The sequence below is a fragment of the Rhodamnia argentea genome, chromosome 11 (assembly GCF_020921035.1).
Source record: "Rhodamnia argentea isolate NSW1041297 chromosome 11, ASM2092103v1, whole genome shotgun sequence".
Classification (NCBI taxonomy): Eukaryota; Viridiplantae; Streptophyta; class Magnoliopsida; order Myrtales; family Myrtaceae; genus Rhodamnia; species Rhodamnia argentea.
The window spans coordinates 4924847-4945133 of record NC_063160.1 but is presented as its reverse complement, the minus strand read 5'-3'; the positions used below and the strand labels follow the sequence as shown (position 1 = coordinate 4945133).

At 38.1% G+C, this 20287-nt stretch overlaps 1 pseudogene; it reads right to left on the bottom strand.

The window, feature by feature from the left end:
- Nucleotides 1–4020: 4020 nt before the first annotated feature.
- Nucleotides 4021–14842, bottom strand: LOC115739376 (annotated as a pseudogene).
- Nucleotides 14843–20287: the final 5445 nt, after the last annotated feature.

Genomic DNA, 20287 nt, shown 5'->3' with positions numbered 1-20287 from the left:
GAAGCTGATTCGGGCTTTAGCAGAAAAGACAGTTGAAAAAAAGTTTATTCAGTTTTATATTTTTTTTTTCTTGACTAGAACAATACCCAAAAATTAAACAATAAAAACCAAAAAGTCACTTTTGGCAAAATTGTTCATGGAATAAACTCCATTATGGATCTGACCCAAAAAAAAAAAAAAAAAAACTCCATTATGGTATTCTAGTGTCACACCCCATTTGTTCACTCATCCGAAATGTTAATCGCGCTACTGATTTCTATTCTCCAACCCCTTTTCCAATACAGATGTTCTCGCTAGATATGTCAAATCGGTATAAGTCGGGTCATAAATTGGGTTTCAAGCGAGTTCTGGTCTCATTTTGCTTATCTCTACCTATATTACTAAAACATTTCTATATTTAATCTAATATAGGAAAACTTATTTCTTATAAATTTAAAAAATTAAACAAGATAGAACAAGAAAATAAAAAATTTGATTTTTTTTCATTTTCTTTTCCTTTTTTTCTTGGAAATCCGAAGAGGGTCGTGAAGCCCTCCCCGGTCGTTGATGATGGTCGTGGAGGTCGCCTTCCCGGCCCTCGTTGGATTTGGCCCAAAAAAAAAAAAAAAAAAAAAAAAAAGAATTTAAATAAGATTAACAAAATGACTTGTTTATTATGACTCACTTAAAATAGTTGGGTAACCTATTTAAGACACATTTAAAATCCATTAAGTTGGTAAGTAGCCCATTTATGGCCAGTTCAAGCTTGTTTTTAAAACCTAATGCAACCAATTTATGGCCTACATATCAAATGTAGGTTAATATATGGATTTTAGACTCATTTTGCCACCTCTAGTTTTCACGACATGTTTAGGACAAAAAGATAAGCCAAGATAGTGAATAGAAGAAGCATGGTAAACTTTGTAGTGGCCTATAAGCGTTCTTATATGTAGAATAACGTTGATGGACAAACCTGAAATTAAATGCAAGTGAGTAGTCCGAATGTAGAGGAATGATCCGAGTTCAAAGATATGATGCTGTGTTCTTAAGACAAATTTGTCTCCTCAATCGGTAACCAAGGGTCTTAGATAATTGCCTCCCAAGATAAAGCGGATCGCCTTTCCTCTAAAGCGGTACTTCTTTAGAAGAAACTTTCGAACGCACTTCGTAGAATAATCGCACAAATGATGAATAATGAAGTAAAAATGGCAGTAGTTTCTAATGCAACGATCAATGCTTTATTTATAGACAATGATGCGAAGAGTCACGAAAGAAGAGGTTAAGAACGAAGAGTTACTAATCCGAACAGTTCTCTTTCAAATGAACAAAGAGTTATGAAAGTCCTTTCGAACAAACATGTTCGTTCAAAGAAAAAATTCCCGATAACGGAAGTATTTAGAAATAAAAATAATTGAATGCGCGGGCCCAAACCGAGCCGAGTGGGCGGCGGCGGCGCCCGTGGGTCGACCTAGCTTTGCGTAGGTTCTCTCCCTTCCACAAAAGTGAGGTGCCCCTCGGGGTCCAAACCCATTTGTGACTCTTCATCTACTCTTTTTTCAATGTGAGACTCTTCATCTTTCATTTCTCATTTAACTCCTTATGGGACTTTGAAACCAAAGTTCCAACAAACTTCACATGTTGTACAGGCGTCGAGGAGCGAAGGGGTAAAGAGTTGGTGATTCCTCTTTTAGGGCTTGAGAAAAATTTTGGAGTGCGAAGGAATTCAAGTGGAACGGCAAGCATGTCCTCCGAAGAAATTAGAAGACAAAACCAGGGATTAATTTGAAATATTTTTAACGGTGTTTGTAATAATAACGATATGATAATGATGATAACGATAATGATAGTCGTAGTAGTGGTGGTGGTGGCTAGCTTAGAAGTGAATGATGCTAGGCCTTTCCTTTAAGCATGTTATTGGAGACGGAAGATGTACGGTCTACCTATCTTGTGGCATGATGCATGGCACCCGCTTTGGCCCTCTGCTCAACCATTTCACAAGTGTAATTGTCTAGGGCGAGCGATTTCAGGGTAGGTCTTAAGTTTCAATCGGAACCAGTTCCTCAATTTTTTTTTAATCTAGAACCTACCCTATCAATCGATACCACAGTCTATTCGGTAACTGGCCAACTTCTTCTTCTTTTTTTTTTTTTTTTTTTTTCTGTTTTATTTTTAGTTAAGCAAAATAAAAGTGAATACGCAACAACATAAATCCGCATTTGCCAATAGCAACAATCCATAAATAAATAAAAAAAAGATACTGGCAACTGGACTAGGTAACCATGGACTCAAAACCTGAACAATTCCTATCGCCGGTCCGGTCTAGTTCGCGGTTCTATCCTGGACCCATGCTCACCTGTATAATTATCCATGATACTGCTTTGCGTTTATATTATGGGATTTGGTTTTGGCCTCCTGCTAGGTTAGAGGCTTAAGCGCAGATTCAAGTCGGTATGAAACAGCCAAATTCTTCTGTTGCTGATAGGGTACTTTGGAAGTTGACTACTTTTGGATGCTTCCCGGTTGGGAGTGCATGGTGTGCTTTAAAAGTTAAAGGATTGAGAGTGCCTTGGCGTTAACTTGTTTGTTTGAACCCATGTACATCAAAGCCTTGGTTTCTTACATGGTTTGCAATGCACAATAGATTGATTAAGTGGAACTTACCTGTTTCTCCTATTTGTTGTCTGTGCAGTTCAGCTTTGGAGGATAGGAGTCGCTCGATTTTAGTAAGTTATGTCTCTGTTCGAGTCCGGGCTATGGTATTGCAGCGTCAACAGGTATCAAGATGGATTGGTGACTGGATGTCCGAAGTCGATTGGGTTGTGGGTTAGTTTTTTTCTTTTTTGGTCGAAGGTTGTGGCTTAGTTCAGTGGTAAATATCTGCCACGAACTATTGTCCGGACTCTCTTGGAATGCTCGCTTTCATTTGCTTTACTCGGCATGCTAGGAATGGTGATTTGCATTCTCCTACTGCTACTTCCATTAGTGCTGCTTCCATTATTGTCCCAAATTAAGAGAACTGTACAAAGTCGACTGGATAAAAGTCCTAAAGTTGCTCAGCAAGTTTCATTAGACAGATATAGGCCTTTTATGCTGTTATTAGGGCCTTTTGGCTTTGTCATTCTTGAGCTGTAACGAGATTGCTCTTCCTGCTTCCTTGTTGCCAGTGGAATCTGACTTGATAAAAAAAAAAAAAAAAACTATAACCTATCTATACTCAACTTTACAAACTGATCAAAGTTATATCATCAAAGTCAATATATTCCAACAAACTCAAAGTAAAGATCCTTTTCGGAACAACCGCGACGATTTTAGTGCTTTCTGCTGTGTACAATCATTTCATCACCGTTCTCATGTGGCCACCCATAAAACTAGAAAGATAGCATGAGCATGCAACCCCCGTGTACAAGCTGATCTTATCCGTGCAATGCTCCTGAGAAACAAGCTGGTTGTGCTAGAGGTTCTATCATTGTTTGGTTTGGCCCATGTGTACCAAGGCTTTGGTTTATTACATGTTTTGCAATGCACGATAGGTTAGTGACTAAAGATAGATTGATTAAGTCGAACTTGCGCGTTTCTCTTGCTTGCTGTCTGTACAACTCAGCTTTGGAGGATGGGAATCACTTGTTTCTAGTATGTCCTATCTGAGCTGTCTCTGCTCAAGTCTGGGCTACGGTATTGCAGCTTCACTAGGTATCAAGCTGGGGTTGGTGACTGGAACTTCAAGGTTGATTGGGTTGGCTATTTGGATTCTCCTACCACTACTTCTACCGGTGCTGCTTCCATTGTTTCACAGATTAAGAGAACCGCATGACGAATCGTAGAATGTCAATCGCTACTATGTATTCAAACTCAGAAGTACAGCTCATTTTATCAACAACCACTACGATGTTAAGTCCTCCTGCTATCTATAACGAGTTCTGCATTGTTTTCATGCGACCACCTTAACTAAAAACTAGAGATAGCATTCGCCTGCGACCCTCATGCACAAGCTGATCTTAATTGTGGATTCTGGAACATTCTCAATAGCCCATTAGGATGGCATTATGCTGCAACTGGCAAAAGGCTGCTATGCCTCAGTAATGCGTCAGGTGAAGGCTCATGTCCTCGAAATTCAATGAAAACCTGGTATAGCAATGTTGGCACAGTAAAGGCTAAAGTAACAACTAGTGAGAGTAGTCAAATAGAGGAGAAAGCTAAATAGAGAGAATGTATAACATTGAACAATGACCATGAGAACTGCATATTATAAGAGTAGGTGATACAAAATCACTACTTCCGAACCTGTAATGGAGCTTTTCCACCTCCAAGAGCAAGAACAGTCTCTACCTTTGCCCTGTTTCTTTAACAGCCTGTCAACCACGCTCAGCAGATCATGATAAAAACCAACAACTAATTCGGACACTAAAAGCAATATTGGAGAAGGGGATCATAATTGATAGCATTAGACAAAGCAACAAGATTGCCCCCGCGCAATCCTTTCTGAAAAGTTGTTGGGCGACAGGACAAGATGCTGGACGTATCGTGTCAAGTTTTAGGTCTATAAATTTCTACCTAAGAACTGGCAAAAGAACCGAACACGAAGAAAAATACTGAACCGGTTTAGTTCTTGGAGCTTTGCATCTCGCACTAGAGAAAAGAAACGAAACAAGCAAGGCTTCGACAAATATGAAGGGGCACCTATCCCTCATTGTGGGCTTTTAGATAACACGGGGGAAAAATCAGACACTAATAACAGAGAAACCTGTGTTGGAGATATTGCTGTTGCAACAGGGACCTCAGACTCAAAACCTGTAGAAGTAAAGCATCTAATGAGGTTCCTCATCAATTGCTCACTTCCTCCATGTTCGACCTAATGGAGAACAATCGATTTCGCTAAATTTCGGGAGTGACAAGGCCATGCTAATGCATACAAAAGGGAACACAATTGCTTGCCATTGTACTGGAAGAATGGTACAAGCCATGCATCGAGGCTGAAAGGGTATGCAAATAGGATTTGGGGCCTAGCAATTCATGGAAAGAATACCAAGGCATTGTTGTGCTGCAGTATTGGCAAGAGTGCAAGTACCCAATCTCACAAGTCTGGGGTCTGCCTGCCGTTTCCAGTCATTAGAGAGCAATGGACATACGTTTTTAGGCATACACAGTATGCAGACCAATCAATTTTGGTCAGGATTCCATTCTTTGCTCAGACATTTACCGGGATTAGTGGCCACTAATCCACAAGGGGAAGAAAAAGAAATCTCGCATGTTTATTACTCTCACTACTGTACACACGTACAAACCTAACATTGATGGCAAACACAAGGACCTAGGAGCTTTCAAAGCAGCATTGTTTTTATTTCAAATATGTGCACAACTTCTTGGACATACCTTGATGTCATTTAAATCTGCATCCTCAAATGCAGAGAAAGCATTTGCAGATAGCACCTTTGCCCACTGAAAACCAATACATCCACGATTAGAAACACACACATCATGGAAATAAATCAATCTCAAGCACGAACATGGTAAACCAATACTCAAAACTGATAGCCACTACAAGGAAAAGGGGCTTATTATATTCAAAGAAATTGTTTCATCATCTAATAGAAATTAATCATAAAGGACCTGAAAAAAAAAAGAAAAACTGGCATAACCAACATAGAAGAACATCATATACCTTGTAACTGTAATAACCTGCACCGTATCTAGCTGAACAAAAGTGAAAAGCAACAGATTCGCAGCTGTGTAAGATTAAGATATATACTCTCAAAGAACCATTTTGATGCGCAGGGAAACAAACCTGAAAATATATGCTGGAAACTGCAAAGGATTCAATCCTCAGGAAGTGGAGCGATCACCTGGGTTTTTTCACAAACCCTTCTATCCACATCTTATATCGATTCTGATCCAACTGGAACATATTTTGTATGAAGCTGCAGATCTACACTTGCATACCTTATCTGAGAATTTTCGTAGACAAAGACAGTAATAACAAAGTTATTCCTAAATCTACATTAGTATGATTTCTGAAGAGGGAGCAATTTTTTAACCTTTTACAGTTTCAAGATTTCCCAATAATTTTATTTTACTTTGCTAACGTTCTTTCTACCAATGATCCAAGATCTCCGGAAAAGTAATTTGATCTGCATCTTTCAAAGTATGTACAGTAAAACAGCAACCTAGCCTCACTGTCACACGGACATGAACTGATGAGAAATGGGGTCCTCTCCTTTTCGTTTCGTCATTTGAAACTTGTGTATTGGATGGCCACAAACAGGACAGACATAGGTGGAACCTCAATAAACAAGAGGTGCAGCAATCGGCTCTTAATAAATGTAGCACCATGAGGACAAAGTATAGGTGAGGCAGTTCCACCACGGGCAGGGCAATGCCTCCTAGAATAGCTTTCTTCTCTTTGCAAACTATTTGAAGCAGTCCTAACTTTAAAAGGTGTCACGAAAGTGAGAAGAACAACGAGTCATTTCGTATTTAGTTACTGTGAAGTAACCTGGCGAAGGCTTAAGAAGGCCGCATGAAAAGTCTTAGCTGCCAGGAGCTTGCTGTATACATATTCAGGGAGACTCCCACCAGTTTCATAGTGCTTTGCAATTCCCATCAATGTATCCCTGCGGTTCAAGGATAGTATAATGACTTTCCCTGGTTGCCTTCATTCATGGCCTCATACATAGCATCGGCAAGCACGCGCGTGTCGTCGGCGCGGGGGTGGGTGGGGTGGGGAGAGGCACTTTCATAGGACCGCATGGAATAAATGAGAAGTTCGCGGATAACATTACATATTAGGCTAAGGTTCATTAAACACATCGAAAAAATTAAAAGTTGAGAGTCAATATTGCACATTGGACCATAGTTCATATATTATTTGTGTTATTCTCAAGAAATTTAAGAATCAAAAGGTCTAAATGATATAATAATAATAATAATAATAATAATAATAAGGGTATGGATGTTAAAAAGGTAATGATGAAATATAATGAAATGGCTATATATTGAAGAGGAAGAATGATTAAGTATTGTCTACTCTCCCTGTGGTGCAAGCTTGAGAACTCTCCTTTCATACATAGTTAAGGTATACATCACATAAGTCAGCATTATTTTCCGGTCCGGTTCCTTTTTCCACCTATCTACAAATCAAGAGCATAAATATCCATAGTCATCTATTGAGCACAAATCAAGAACTGTGAACCTGCCAGGAAAAAGTGAAGTTATACTAGAAGAATGAATCTCTATGTAATCATCTAACGTTATCCACAATACAAAGAAGGCAATGTTCTCAGTTCCTCACTGTAGATGCAGAGACAGTACAAAGGTAATACAATCCAAACATCACATAATGCCCCGTGAAGCAATCATCTGCTGTCATCGACACTGTATACATAACCTCTTTATGTATTTGTGAAGTGCAAAAACATCCTACCGTGATTGCACATCAATTTGTTCTATAGCTCTGTTCAAGACAAAATTACCTGTGGTAACACCAGTTCTCCATAAACTGAGAGGGCAATTCCTTAGCATCCCCCTCTATTCCTTTAGTGCCAGCAACGAGGCTTTCATCCTGTTTGGTTCGCATGTGATGATGTGCGTGATCGAACTCATGAAAAACAGTTTGAACCTGCCCATTTCAGCAACTCATAGACGTGGTCAAATGGCAGATACCACTTAGAGAATGATGATGTTTCATGGAGGACAAGTAACCGCTACAGTGAGCTTAAGCTCACAAATCTCATCATTCATCTAAGAGACAGAGATAACTTCCTGTAGAGGTTAGAATTGTTGGTGCACAAGAATGGCTATGTTACAAAAGTGGCCTCTTCTCAATTTTAGCATGGGAGCAGGTAAAACTTGAATGTCAAACAATAGATCCATCTCTAGATGCAAGCTTGCACCAGTTTTGGAAGTTGAACAGACATTGACAAGCTGATCGACAACCATGAATTGACAACGACAACTTTTCTGAACCGACAACTTGTCCACTAAGATCGACAACATTAATGAATTTTATTTAATTACTAACATATTCCCATCGGCTAATAGCCTCAAAGTTCTCTCACCTTGTCTCCATATTCTCCTTTGCCAAATACATCCCACACATAGATACACTTGCACATTGAACCCAAAATTAACAAATGATATTAGAGATATGCTTTGGTGAACCACCACGGATATAAGAGGATAAAAGTGCGGGTCATTAGGAATCATACACAGGAAAATATTGGAAGTACTAGGATTCCCTGAAATCACAATCAAAGAATAGATTGACATCACGAAATTCTCAAGCAAATATAGCTTAGCATTTACATCATTAATGGTCTCCCAGAAACCAATCTTCTCTTTGCTAACAAGTGTTATTGGACTTATATATTGATTGCTCCAGCAGTCCCGCTCGTAGCAGTGTGGAATAAAGATAGATGTCTTCATAATGGTAGAACTTTTAAACTAGTATTGTTGAGACGGTACCAATATATTTAAACTAAGACTCGTGGAGACCAGACTAAAAAGACCCTCTTCTACTAGTTTTGCTTTTGGTGACAATATTTCATTCCCAACGACTTGCATTAGCTTGTGGCTGCACTAGCTACCCTCCCTCTGTCTAGTATTTCAGACTTGAATAGCAGAAAAGAAGTCAATAAACTGAGGAAAGGAGTTGGAAATTGACCTCTCGGAACGTCATAAGACTTGGCTTTTCCCCCACAGGTGGTGTTTGATTGCACACCATGTGAGCAATTGGTAATCTTCCACTTGCTCCATCTCGAGACAGCACACGGCTGCGACCAACAACCTCATCCAACCATGCACCTCCCCTTTTTTTCAGACGGTCAAGAATGGGGATCAAAGTAGAAGTATGCAATTGCATTTCCTGAAGAATCTTTTACTCGGTAGAATCTAAAGTCATGGTTCCAGACCTGAAGGATAAATGCAAGCATTTGTTCAGAATGCATGTACTAGTAGCACAGAAAAGGCAGAGGCACACCATTGGACTATTTTACCGGTGCTAGTCCATCAGCAGCCTCAATCTCAATTCCAAAAAGTGTGCTTGCAAGGTTGAAAAGGCCCTCCATTACTTTTGGCAAAGAGAAATATGGGCGTAGTTCTCCCTGGAAATTGCAAATAGTGACTCCATGTACATATTCACATGCGTAAATCAGGGTCAAATCATAATGTTCATAAAATTGGCAAGAAGCCTAACAGCATATATGGGATGCTGTTAAAGTTTATGCACTGACTAGGCTTTCATGTACTAGGAAAATTCGTGTAGATCATGCCTCGAACTGCAGCATCCGATGAAGCACTCCTAAGTTTTTCTAGGAGCTCTTCCGCTTTATCAATGGTAGCCATTTTCGTAGCCATGCTAACCTGATGAAAATCTTGCCTTAATATGTGAAGATATAGCACTATCTAGTGAGTTGTTCATCCATGCAAATAGATTCTTCTCCAGGATGATTCCAGGAGAATGGAGAAAAGAGACTTGCAGAAGCACACTAATGAATTTGTTTTGCCAACATTAAATATAGAAAATAACAAAATAACAAAACTAGTTCATGCTGGGTTTTGCATCAAAATGTAAATCCAGAAGGTTGCACACTCCAAAACACTTCAGAATATGCCAACAAGCATTTTGTCTACCATAAACTTTCCTCCTTTCCCTTGTAAATCATAAGATCCTCACAACAACCAAAAACAGTTGGAGCCGGTTCATAATTAGTGATTAATTTGAAAGTTATCCCCTTAAAGATGACTAAAAATTATGTCAAACGAGCTTCACACTTGTCCATTCAAACTTTATAAAAAGATGAAACATGAACTTGAAGAATTCATAAATAGCCTTAAAAACCATACCTCAGCATAATTAGTATAATCCAGAAGCTTAGCTCTTTCCATTCTAAGCTTCAAGATTTGATCAATAATTAAAGTGTTTTTCATATCTCCAATAGAGGCCCGACTAACATAAGCACGGTAGATTTCCTCGCGTAAGCCTCTATTTCGAGCATGTCGCATGACAGAGTTATAGGTTGGAGCATCTAGGGTGATCACCCAGGGTCCATCTTCTGGAGTGGCATTTTCATGCCCCTTAAATGTGACAGAAAAAAGATAAAGCAATAAACATCAAATAGGCTCTTGGACAAAAAGTGTTGAAGACAATATAATAAAATAACACAACAAGATAGAATGTATTGTATATTACCTTAGACACCGCAGTTTGTGCAGCCAAACCAAGAGCTGTAGCCGGCAATTCTTCAATATCCTTCTTATCCGTAATCAATTTTTCAAATTTTTTTGTGGCATCCAAGACATTCTCATCAAACTTTTTAGATAATTTTTCAAGTTTCTGTAATCAACTAAGTAGTTAAAAGGCGGTGGTTGTGTAGGTAAATGATAAAATTTATGAATCCAATCTAATATTTCCTTCCACATAAGGAGTAATCTTAACACAGTCAATGCCACTGCAAGGCTTATGGGAAAATCATAACACAGTCAATGCCACTGTAAGGCTTATGTGATGATATTAATAGCACATTTTCAAAATTTTAGCTATTTCGATTGCTAAGACACCAGAACTTTGAACAACTAATAATTGACAGATCATTCCTGCATATTACAGCAAAAGCGCCTTCATCATCTCACACATTATGTGCTATTCCATTTGATGAGTCACAGCAAATTTCAGTTTCCGTACAGATGAATTGAAGGCAAATTGGGGGCTCCCATCCTCAATCTTTGAAGACTGCCCTGATGCTATTTAGTGTATATTCCTTGTGTTTTTGGCTGCTGTCTTGGCGGTTCGGTTACCTCTCTCACCGCTTGTATGGCCAGTTAGGTAGTCTTTGTCTTGGTTGGCCGCTGTTTTGGCCATTCTACTTAGCCGTCTCTTTGGCTTCTTTGGTATACACGCTTTCAGTTTGTGTATCTTGGTAGACTGCTACACCTTTGCACCCATTAAGACATGCCCTTGTGTACTAATGGGTATGAGGTTTTTGGGTTCGGTCTCTTCCTTGTAAATGGCGCTTTGAAAAGTTATGTACATTCTTACCTTACCAAAAAAAAAAAAAAAATTGAAGGCAAATTATTCCAGGAGAGCAGGGATAAGAAGATATACTAAGAAGTTTTGCACATGTTATTAATACAGCCAGCAAAATCATGCAAGATGACAGTTGTTCAAAATATGTATGCCATAAAGAAAAATTATTGACGAAAAGACATCGACCAAGATGGACATTTCAACTTGAACTCTTCAAGTTTAATTAAAGTTATTTATCATCCATCTACTCTAAACATGTTTTCGCATCTCTGTGGCGCCTTTAAATGAATTAGTAAAGTTATCTATTAGGCTTATACAAAGTATGCATTTTTCATTTTAAGGAGAAAAATATGTTTCCTACTTCAATTATGCCTTCTTTAGAGGTTCCTATTTCAACTGGAAGAACTTTTAGGAAACCTATACATGTTGTAATTCTTTCTTTTCAATAGAGTTGATGATTAATCGAAAAATGGCAATTCTTTGCTTTGGGATCTTGCGATGCAATTCTTTGGGAATTTTTTTAAAAAAGTCATAAACCTATTGCACTTTTGCCAATTCAGTCCTAAACCTTTTAATTTTTTCAATTGAATCCTAGACCTTTCCCATTTTGCCAATTGAATCCACCTGGCTAACTTTGATCAGAAATTTCTGACGTGGACGACGTGGCACGGCTAGTGGTGATATGAATAATTATTAATAATATTTCAATATTTTTTATTTTTTAAAATTTTAAATTTTTTTTTGAATTTTTCTTTTCTTTTCTTTTTGTTTATTTTCTTTGTTTTTTCCTTTCCTGAAAATGGCCTAATGTGCCTTCACCGACTAGATTGGGATCTAGTGATGGTATTCGTGAACTCGTTTCTGGATCTCTACTTTATGGAAATAATATTATCTTTCTTTTTTTTTATAACCGAGGTGTCCGGGCCAATTTGCACACACTTCGACTATTCTTTGGGGGAGACTAGCACAACAACCCACCGTCATGACCCCCCACTTAAATCACAGGTGCTCAATTGGGGAATTGAACTTGAGATCAGTGTGCCTAACCACACAATCTCAAGTATGCCTTAACCAATGAGCTACCCATGGGTGAGTAAATAATATTATCTTTGGTGCCATTATTCCCACTTTTGGAGCTATAGGCTTGCATTTTTACCGAATATGGGAAGCGGCATTTGTTGATGAATGGTTATACAATGATGGTCCTTATGAGCTAATTGTTCTACACTTCTTACTTGGTGTAGCTTGTTACATGGGTTGTGAGTGGGAACTTACTTTCCGTTTGGTATGCGCCTTTGGATTGCTGTTGCATATTCAGCTCCTAGTTGTGAGACTTCATGAAATCCATGCTCTGTGTGTGTATGCCCATGCTCATAAGCCAACCAAATAGGACATTATAGGGAAAATTGTCTAAAAAGTCCAAAATTTATTGCACTTTTGCCAAATCAGTCTTGAACTTTTTAATTTTGTCAATTGAGTCGTAAACATTTTCACATTTTGCCAATTGAGTCCATCCGGCCAATTCTGGCAAAACATTTCTAACGCGGATGACGACTATTTTACGTGGCACAATTGATGCTGACATGGATAATTTTTGATAACATTTTAATAATTTTTTAAAATTGTACTGATTTATTTTATTTTTTCTTTCTTTTTCTTTTTTTCTCTGTTTTTCTTTTCTCAGTAGCTAGCCAGGATCATGATGCCTCACCGACCGCGGATGAGGCGATCTTGCCTAGATCCGGGCAAGGCATTGCGACCCTCGCCGCTGTTGAGAAAAGAAAATGGAGAAAGAAAAAGAAAGAAAAAATAATAAATTAATAGAGAATTGAAAAACTTATTAAAATGTGATTAAAAATTATCCACATCAACGTCGACCGTACCATGTCCGACGGGCAAAGTCCACTGCGATTTCCGGCTAATACGACTCAATTGACAAAATTAGAATGTTTATGATTGAATTAGTAAAGATACAACATGTTTAAGAGGTTTTGGACAATTTTCCCAAACATTATTTTTAAGACACCAAAAAGACACTTTGCTTTATCACTGCCACCAACTCACATTCAATTTATTTGATGGATTCATAAAACGCTTCACACCTGCTTAATTTTGTTGAAGTCTTCCCTTTTGCCATCTTCCAGGGCAACCCCATTCAAAACAGCTTCCTTTATTTGTTCTGCGGGAATAAATTTTCAAAAGCGAATGTCAACCAATCTGATAAGCACTACACTGAATGCACATTCCGTGCAATGATTTGTTTTGCAACTTAAAAAGTGAAAACAATGGCGAGATCGACAAATGGAAAATAATGTCATTCGAACGTTTAAAACACTTGTTGACACATAACTTTCGCCTAACGCTTCTCTGCATCGCATAAAAGATCGAATCGCCCACAATGACAGAATTTGACCCCTAAACAAAAAAAAAAAAAATGTCAGTGGCGCATAGTCTTGCATTCTTATTATTTACTGCGCTCTTCCGCATTTACAAGTTACGGAGATTTTTGTTTAAGAATAAACTCACCAGGAAATGTCGTGTATTACTTTTGAATCGGTCGGCGAGTGATCCAGCCCTGAATGTACTCATTTTCATTTCTAATACTTAGCCCACCAGGAAGATCCTGGCCCCCCTCTCTCTTTCTCTTACCTTACCCAAAATGGCATGTGTACAAATACAGGGAATACTCCAAATTGGGAGGAGGACAAAACAAAATAAGGTAAGAGGCCAGGGCAATGTAGGCCAACAATGAAAAAGGAAAGAGATGGTTTGACCGAGATTACTTTTTTTTTTTAAAAAAAAAAAAGGGGAAGAACAATAAGCAAAGGTTAAGGGGATTTGGCTGAACAGAAAACGTACTAGGATTTTAACCGAAAATTAAAAGGGAAAGAAAGGGAGAAATTTAGAAAAGATCCTTTCCATCTTTTTTGGGTGCAACTTCCATAATATTAGGGATGATCGATTTTTAGGTGGGTCGGTTTCCACCGTGGAATCGGACCTGGTAGGGTCGGTTCCAGTGGTCCAATTCCGGGGTCAATCATGGAATCGGCGATTTCTTCTTCTTTTTTTATTTATTCTATTCCCTACAAGTAAGACTTTCCAAACATTAAATGAAAAAAAATAATTTACTGATTAGGGTCCGATTCAAAATAAAAAAAAATAAACAAATTAAGAAATCTTGGCTAGTTCGTTGGTCCGGTTATGGTGATGTTTTAAAATTTTAAAAATTAATTGTTGAGGTGGCATTTTTATTAATTTCCATGAATATTGTTTTGGTTATATTCCTAATTTTTCAAACCAAAATCTTAGTAAAATTAGATTAAAAGAATAAAAAGGCCAATTTTTAAAATTAAACAAAAAATAAATACAAAAACCACGGGGTTCATGTTTTAGCAAGGTCAACACTCTGTAGGATAAAGAAAGCAACACTAGTATTTTTCGTTAGCCAAGATGGACGAAGTCTTGATTGCACCAAATTAACAAGTTTTAGGCTTGAAGTGTTTTTATTTTCTTAAATAAGGGTCTGAAAAACCCTCCTTATTTCAAAGAAGGGCCTAGTCGAAGAGCATTTTTATCCTTTAATTTTTTGAATTTTGTTTCGTTTTTCTCTTTTTCTCTTTTTCTCTTTTCTTTTTTATTTCCCTTTTCCTTTTCTTTTTTGGTTTTCTTTTTTTCTCCCCTCCCCTGGCCATTGTCAGCCTCAACACCCTAGCCGGCGTTGGGCCGCCCTCACCTAGCCTTGCCCAGGCTGGCCTTCCCAGCATCGGGCGACCTCCATTGGTGGCCCTCGCCCAGTAAAAAAGCTGCCTTGAAAATCTGATCAGGCAAAATCTCAACAGATGACATGATTTACAAACGGATCGACTCAAGAATCGGAGAAGCAAGAAAAGAAAAGAGAGAACACATGGGAAGGATTTGCTGAAATGGCTGGTTGTCACATAAAAATCTCCATTAAAGCGATGGCGTTTAAGTCATAAAATGGGGAACATGGTGGACGCGATTGAGGCGTATCACACCATTTTTCCCTGTACATCTTTTAAAGTTCAGAATTTTCGTTAAAGGATCGCTTAATGACTGCACACATATATCGCTAGCGTGATGATGATTTAGAATCTTTCTTTTATCTATTTATTCGTTGTAGTTTTCCTTCTTCCTTCCTATACCCATCTTGCCGCGAGTGCCGACACAACGAGCATAAAATTTTTATGATAAATTTCAGCAATCGTGAAATCTGGTAAATACTTCTTACAACTTGCATCGAACAGTAAAATGGAGAGAGTAGATTGGCAGCCCTACAATATTGTAAGGACCAAATTGTTCTTTTTTTTGGCTGCTTTCTCTAATCAAACCAACAAATAGCATGAGAATTTCACTCGTCTGGGTAGTTCCATATGGTCGCCCGGATGTGGCCCATCCACCACCCGACAGTTGTGGGGGTTTGGGGTTTGGGGGCGGGGGGGTTTGTTTGTAAATCATATTGTCCGCGAAATGGCCGACACCGTATCAAACATGGATGTATATATTTGTCTTAATAAACTTTTCATTGAAAACTAACTCAAAGCGAAAGAGCTTGAGAGGTGGACTTTAGCACAAAATAAATTCCAAAGAGCATAAAAGGGAGAAGACACCCAATCTTAAGGTAATACATTTTTTTTTATATAATTTTTGGCTACCCAATTCGCAATTTGGTTGGCTTCTCTCGACATATAGGATACCCGACAATTGAGAAAGCGGATTAAAATATCCTTGCATCTTCTGATTGGCACATGAATTGAAGATGGGTATTATTGTATGCATTTTGATGCGATAATCCAATACTTATGTCCAATTTTCTTGTTCGGATGATGCAGCGTGTGCACTCTGTCCCGAGTATAACCTCCACAAAGGGCTTAAGTACATTACAAATGCTAAAACTTGTGTACAGCGCTCACTTTAGTACCAAAACTTTCAAAACGATCACTTAAATGCCAATTTTTTGAAAAACGATCACTTCAGTACCAAAACTTTCAAAATGATCACTTAAGTGTTAACTTTTTTAAAAAAACAATCATTTAAATGTCAAATTTTTTGAAAAACACACTTTAGTACCAACTCCGACAATCCATGTCAACTCAAATATTAATAAAAAATAGGCCACGTCGGATTTCCGGCTAGCCACGTCAGCTCAAATCGGAGTTGGCACTAAATTGATCGTTTTTAAAAAAAGTTGGCACTTAAATAATAGTTTTGAAAATTTTGACACTAAAGTGAGCGCCGTACATATGTTTTGGTACTTATAATGAACTTTAGCCCTCACAGAGCGGCACAAGTCAAGTCTGCCCGAAAATGCCAATCCTTAAAAATATCGACTGAGGCGACTATCAAGGTGCGTGGACAGTTGCCACTTGGCATAAGCAAACAGAAAAGGACAAACGTACCATCCCACTAATAAAAGATATTATCTTAAAAGGGAAGAGAAAGGAGGCGAAAAGAGATTTTAGAATAAATATGTTTTTTTAGGAATAAGCACATTATAAGTTTCATAATTTTCCTTCGATGCTCATTTGAGTGCCATTAACTTTTATTTCAACTATTTGAGTATTACAACTTCTTTAAAATATTCATTTGAGTGCCATAACTTTCAATCAATCATTTAAGTACCGAAAGTTTTTAAAAACTTTCACCTACGTGCTGGAAATTCAATATGGCATAGTACTTATAGTTAATGCTTTTGAAAAATTATGACAATTAAGTGATCAAAATATTGTATAGCACTCAATTAATCGATTGAAAAGTTATGAAACTCAAGAAGCACCATATATATGTTATGGCACACACATAATCGAAAAAAATTATGACTTTTAAGTGAGCGTCATACAAAAGTTATGGCATTTATAGGGTAACTATCTCTTGTTTTCTTGTAATTGAGTCCAATGTTGGACTCAATAGTTTCCCCACTGATCAGTATTTCTAGTTGGTTCCTCTGTGGAGTATTCTGCCGAAACTAAGATGACATGCCTGAACGTATCCTCCTCCAATTAAGCTTTGCAAACAGAGCATCATTTGGATGTGCAAAAAACTGAAGGTGGATAGCGGACAGATCTTGAGAAAAGAAACTGGTTTTTCAGATGGATACAATTCACTTTCCGTGTTACTCTTTATTCCATAATGAATCATAAAAGTTATTGATGCAAACTACAGGATTGATATATTTTTTGTTGCATTTGATGGCAGATTGTCATGGCCGTCAAGGAATGTCGGATACGCTTCTTAACAAACGTATTCCGACGATGATGTACTCGCTAATAGAAGTGGAATAGAGTGCAGAATCACATTTCTCCAACGACCTATACCTTTTGCACGTATTTTAACCATAGAACCAACTTTAGTCTTTTACCCATGTCAATTAAATCGAACTGTTGCGTTGAATTTGTTCTTCCATACGTACTTGCTCAATAAATGTGACTACTATATATTAAATGTTGTTGTATATCATCGTTTTCATGGTTGTGTTGAGTGAAACGTCGGCATTATGGCATCCACTAGGTGCATTTGCAACCCGTGCACCTAAGTTGTTGGACTATGGTTGTGCATTTCGCGGTTTTTTTTTTCTTCAATGAGAATAGTAATGAGGGGTAAATATTCCGACTTGTGAGGTTGGGTGATCTAGTGAAATGCAACCTTAGTGAGGATTAATGAGGTATGAAAACCTTGGAATGAAGGAAGTGAAACTAGGGATTAATGTCCATTTGATTCCATATTGATTCAACGCTCAAGGTAAGCTCGAAAGCTCGTCAAATAAAAGAGACAATCTTGTCGATCATCACTTCAGAGGAATTGTTGTCACTGTCACTTAAACAAGTCGTACATCTATGGAAGAACTCTATATGGGATAATGGACCACCAGTTACGAAGTATTATTTTCTACCGAACAACACCAGTTAAAAGATCAAAATGCAGGATAAATAATGATGTAAACACAAATATCTATTGCAATTATGCCAACTAGTCCTAAATTTTTTCTATTTTTCTAATTGAGTCTTAAGCATTTTGCAATTGCATCAATTCAGTCTATTCTGTTAGAAATCACTGGCATAAATGCCAGCCATCTTACATGGCACGACCGACATCGACATAAATAATGTTTTAGTTCATTTGATCGTCCTACGTGACATAGACGCTAATCATCCTACATGCTAGAAATCACTGGCATAAATGCCAGCCATCTTACATGGCACTACCGACATCGACGTAAATAATGTTTTAGTTCATTTGATCGTTCTACGTGACATAGATGCCAATCATCCTACATGCTAGAAATCACCGGCATAAATGCCAGTCATCGTACATGGCACGACCGACATCGATGTAAATAATGTTTTAGTTCATTCGATCGTCCTACGTGACATAGACGCCGATCATCCTACATGGTGAGATTCCCGCGGCCGACGTCGATGTTGTGCCTTGCCGGGGGTGGGCAAGGCCGACCATTGCCAGGCTAGTGAGGTCCACCTCGCCGGTGGCCGGCGAGGGCGAGCCTCACCCGGCACCTAGTGACGCCGACCTTGCCCGGCGACGGCTAGGTTGACGCTCGCCCTTGCCGACCGTCGTCTTTGGCCAATCGTCAAGGTCTAGTGACCAACTTGAGGAGCAAGGGAACGAAAAAAAGAAAAGAAAAGAAAAGAAAAGGAAAGAAAAGGAAAGAAAGAGCAAAAACAGGAAAATTTTAAAAAAGATAAAAATTTCAAAAGAATATTAATATATGATAAAAAATTATTTTTATAAGTGCTGATCACACCGCATAAAATGACTGGCATTTTTGTCAACAACGGATGGATTGAATTGGCATTGCAATAAAATTATGACTTTTTTTTTTGTTATTCTCCGCATAGATACCTTATGAACATTAACATAAAAAATGCCAGACAAACCCTAAATCACCCTAACTTTGGGCTCATATTATTTAAAAAATCAGATGTGGACAATAAAGTATAACGCCGTATCTTTCTGGGACCGAGGATCTGGGGTTGCAAACGCAATCAATCCTGCTTCTGGTTTACAAGTGTGAAACGCATTATTTGTTTACTTCACCTTAAGCAGAACGCTCCACGTTTTATTTGAATCTTGATTGGATGTTTTCTAAGCCAATAGGGCTTTATTAGGAAAGCCATGCTAATTTGATGCGATTTATGTGCATGATTTGATTCTTTGATTTGCGCACTTTCTTTATTGATTGTGTGAAACGCATTACTTGTTTACTTCGTCTTAAGCATAACGCTGCACGGTTTATCTGCCAAAGTCTCTTTTTGCCTCGCTTTTCCTCCATCTCCATGGACACCTGGTGCCGACGACCAACTAGAAACAATCTTTTAATCATGGGATAATGCAGTCCATAATAAATAATTCTCGTTCTATGCCATGATTCTCAGACATGATCGTCGACTATCTTCTGAAGTTTTCTCGATGAAAACGACTCCTGTAAACGTGGACGCAAGCGCCGCACCGAGCATTTAGAAGAAATGGGGTTTTTTTCCAAAATAATTTTTTAAAAATAAATATTTACAAAATTATTTTTTAAAAATAAATATTTACTGATTTGGGCCTCGCTCGGCGGTTGAATTGCTGAGCGAGGCCCGCTCGGCAGTGGGCCTGCCGAGCAAGGGGCTGGCCCACTGCCGAGCAACGCGCAAATCCGGCCCGATTCCTTTTTTTTTTATATTTAATTTCGTATTTTTTAAAATTATTGATACTTAGAATATTTATTTTATTTATAATTTTTTTTCTTGTGAAACTTATATTTATAACATTATTAGCAATAATTAATGTAAATATTTATTAAGATATATAATTAATAAATAATGTTGTGATATAATGTAATATAGCCCCAGGAATATGTTGGAAACCACAGTAATAGATAGATGGGAAATTGCAGCAAAAGAGTTAAAAAACCGCATGGAAAGATTAAAAACCACAGCGAAAGAGTAGAAACGAGTAAAGAAAGGGCAAAACTTTGGAAGAGCATATCTCATCGCTCGGGCGTCCGTTTGAGACGAATTTTTTTTTTATTTCACGTAATTTTTCAAGACAAATCTACTGCAAAGTTTTGCCCTTTTTTTACTCGTTTTAACTCTTTTGCTGCGGTTTCTCGAAAATACTAAAAAAAATAGGAAAACCCATCTAGACGATCTCGAATCGCAAAAATCCATCGTTCGTTACCACCAACGGCGGTGAATATTGATTAGGATGCCGTTTCGCTTCAACCGATCGAATTTGAGCCGGATCCGATGTCGTCGACCCGATCCGCCGGTTCTT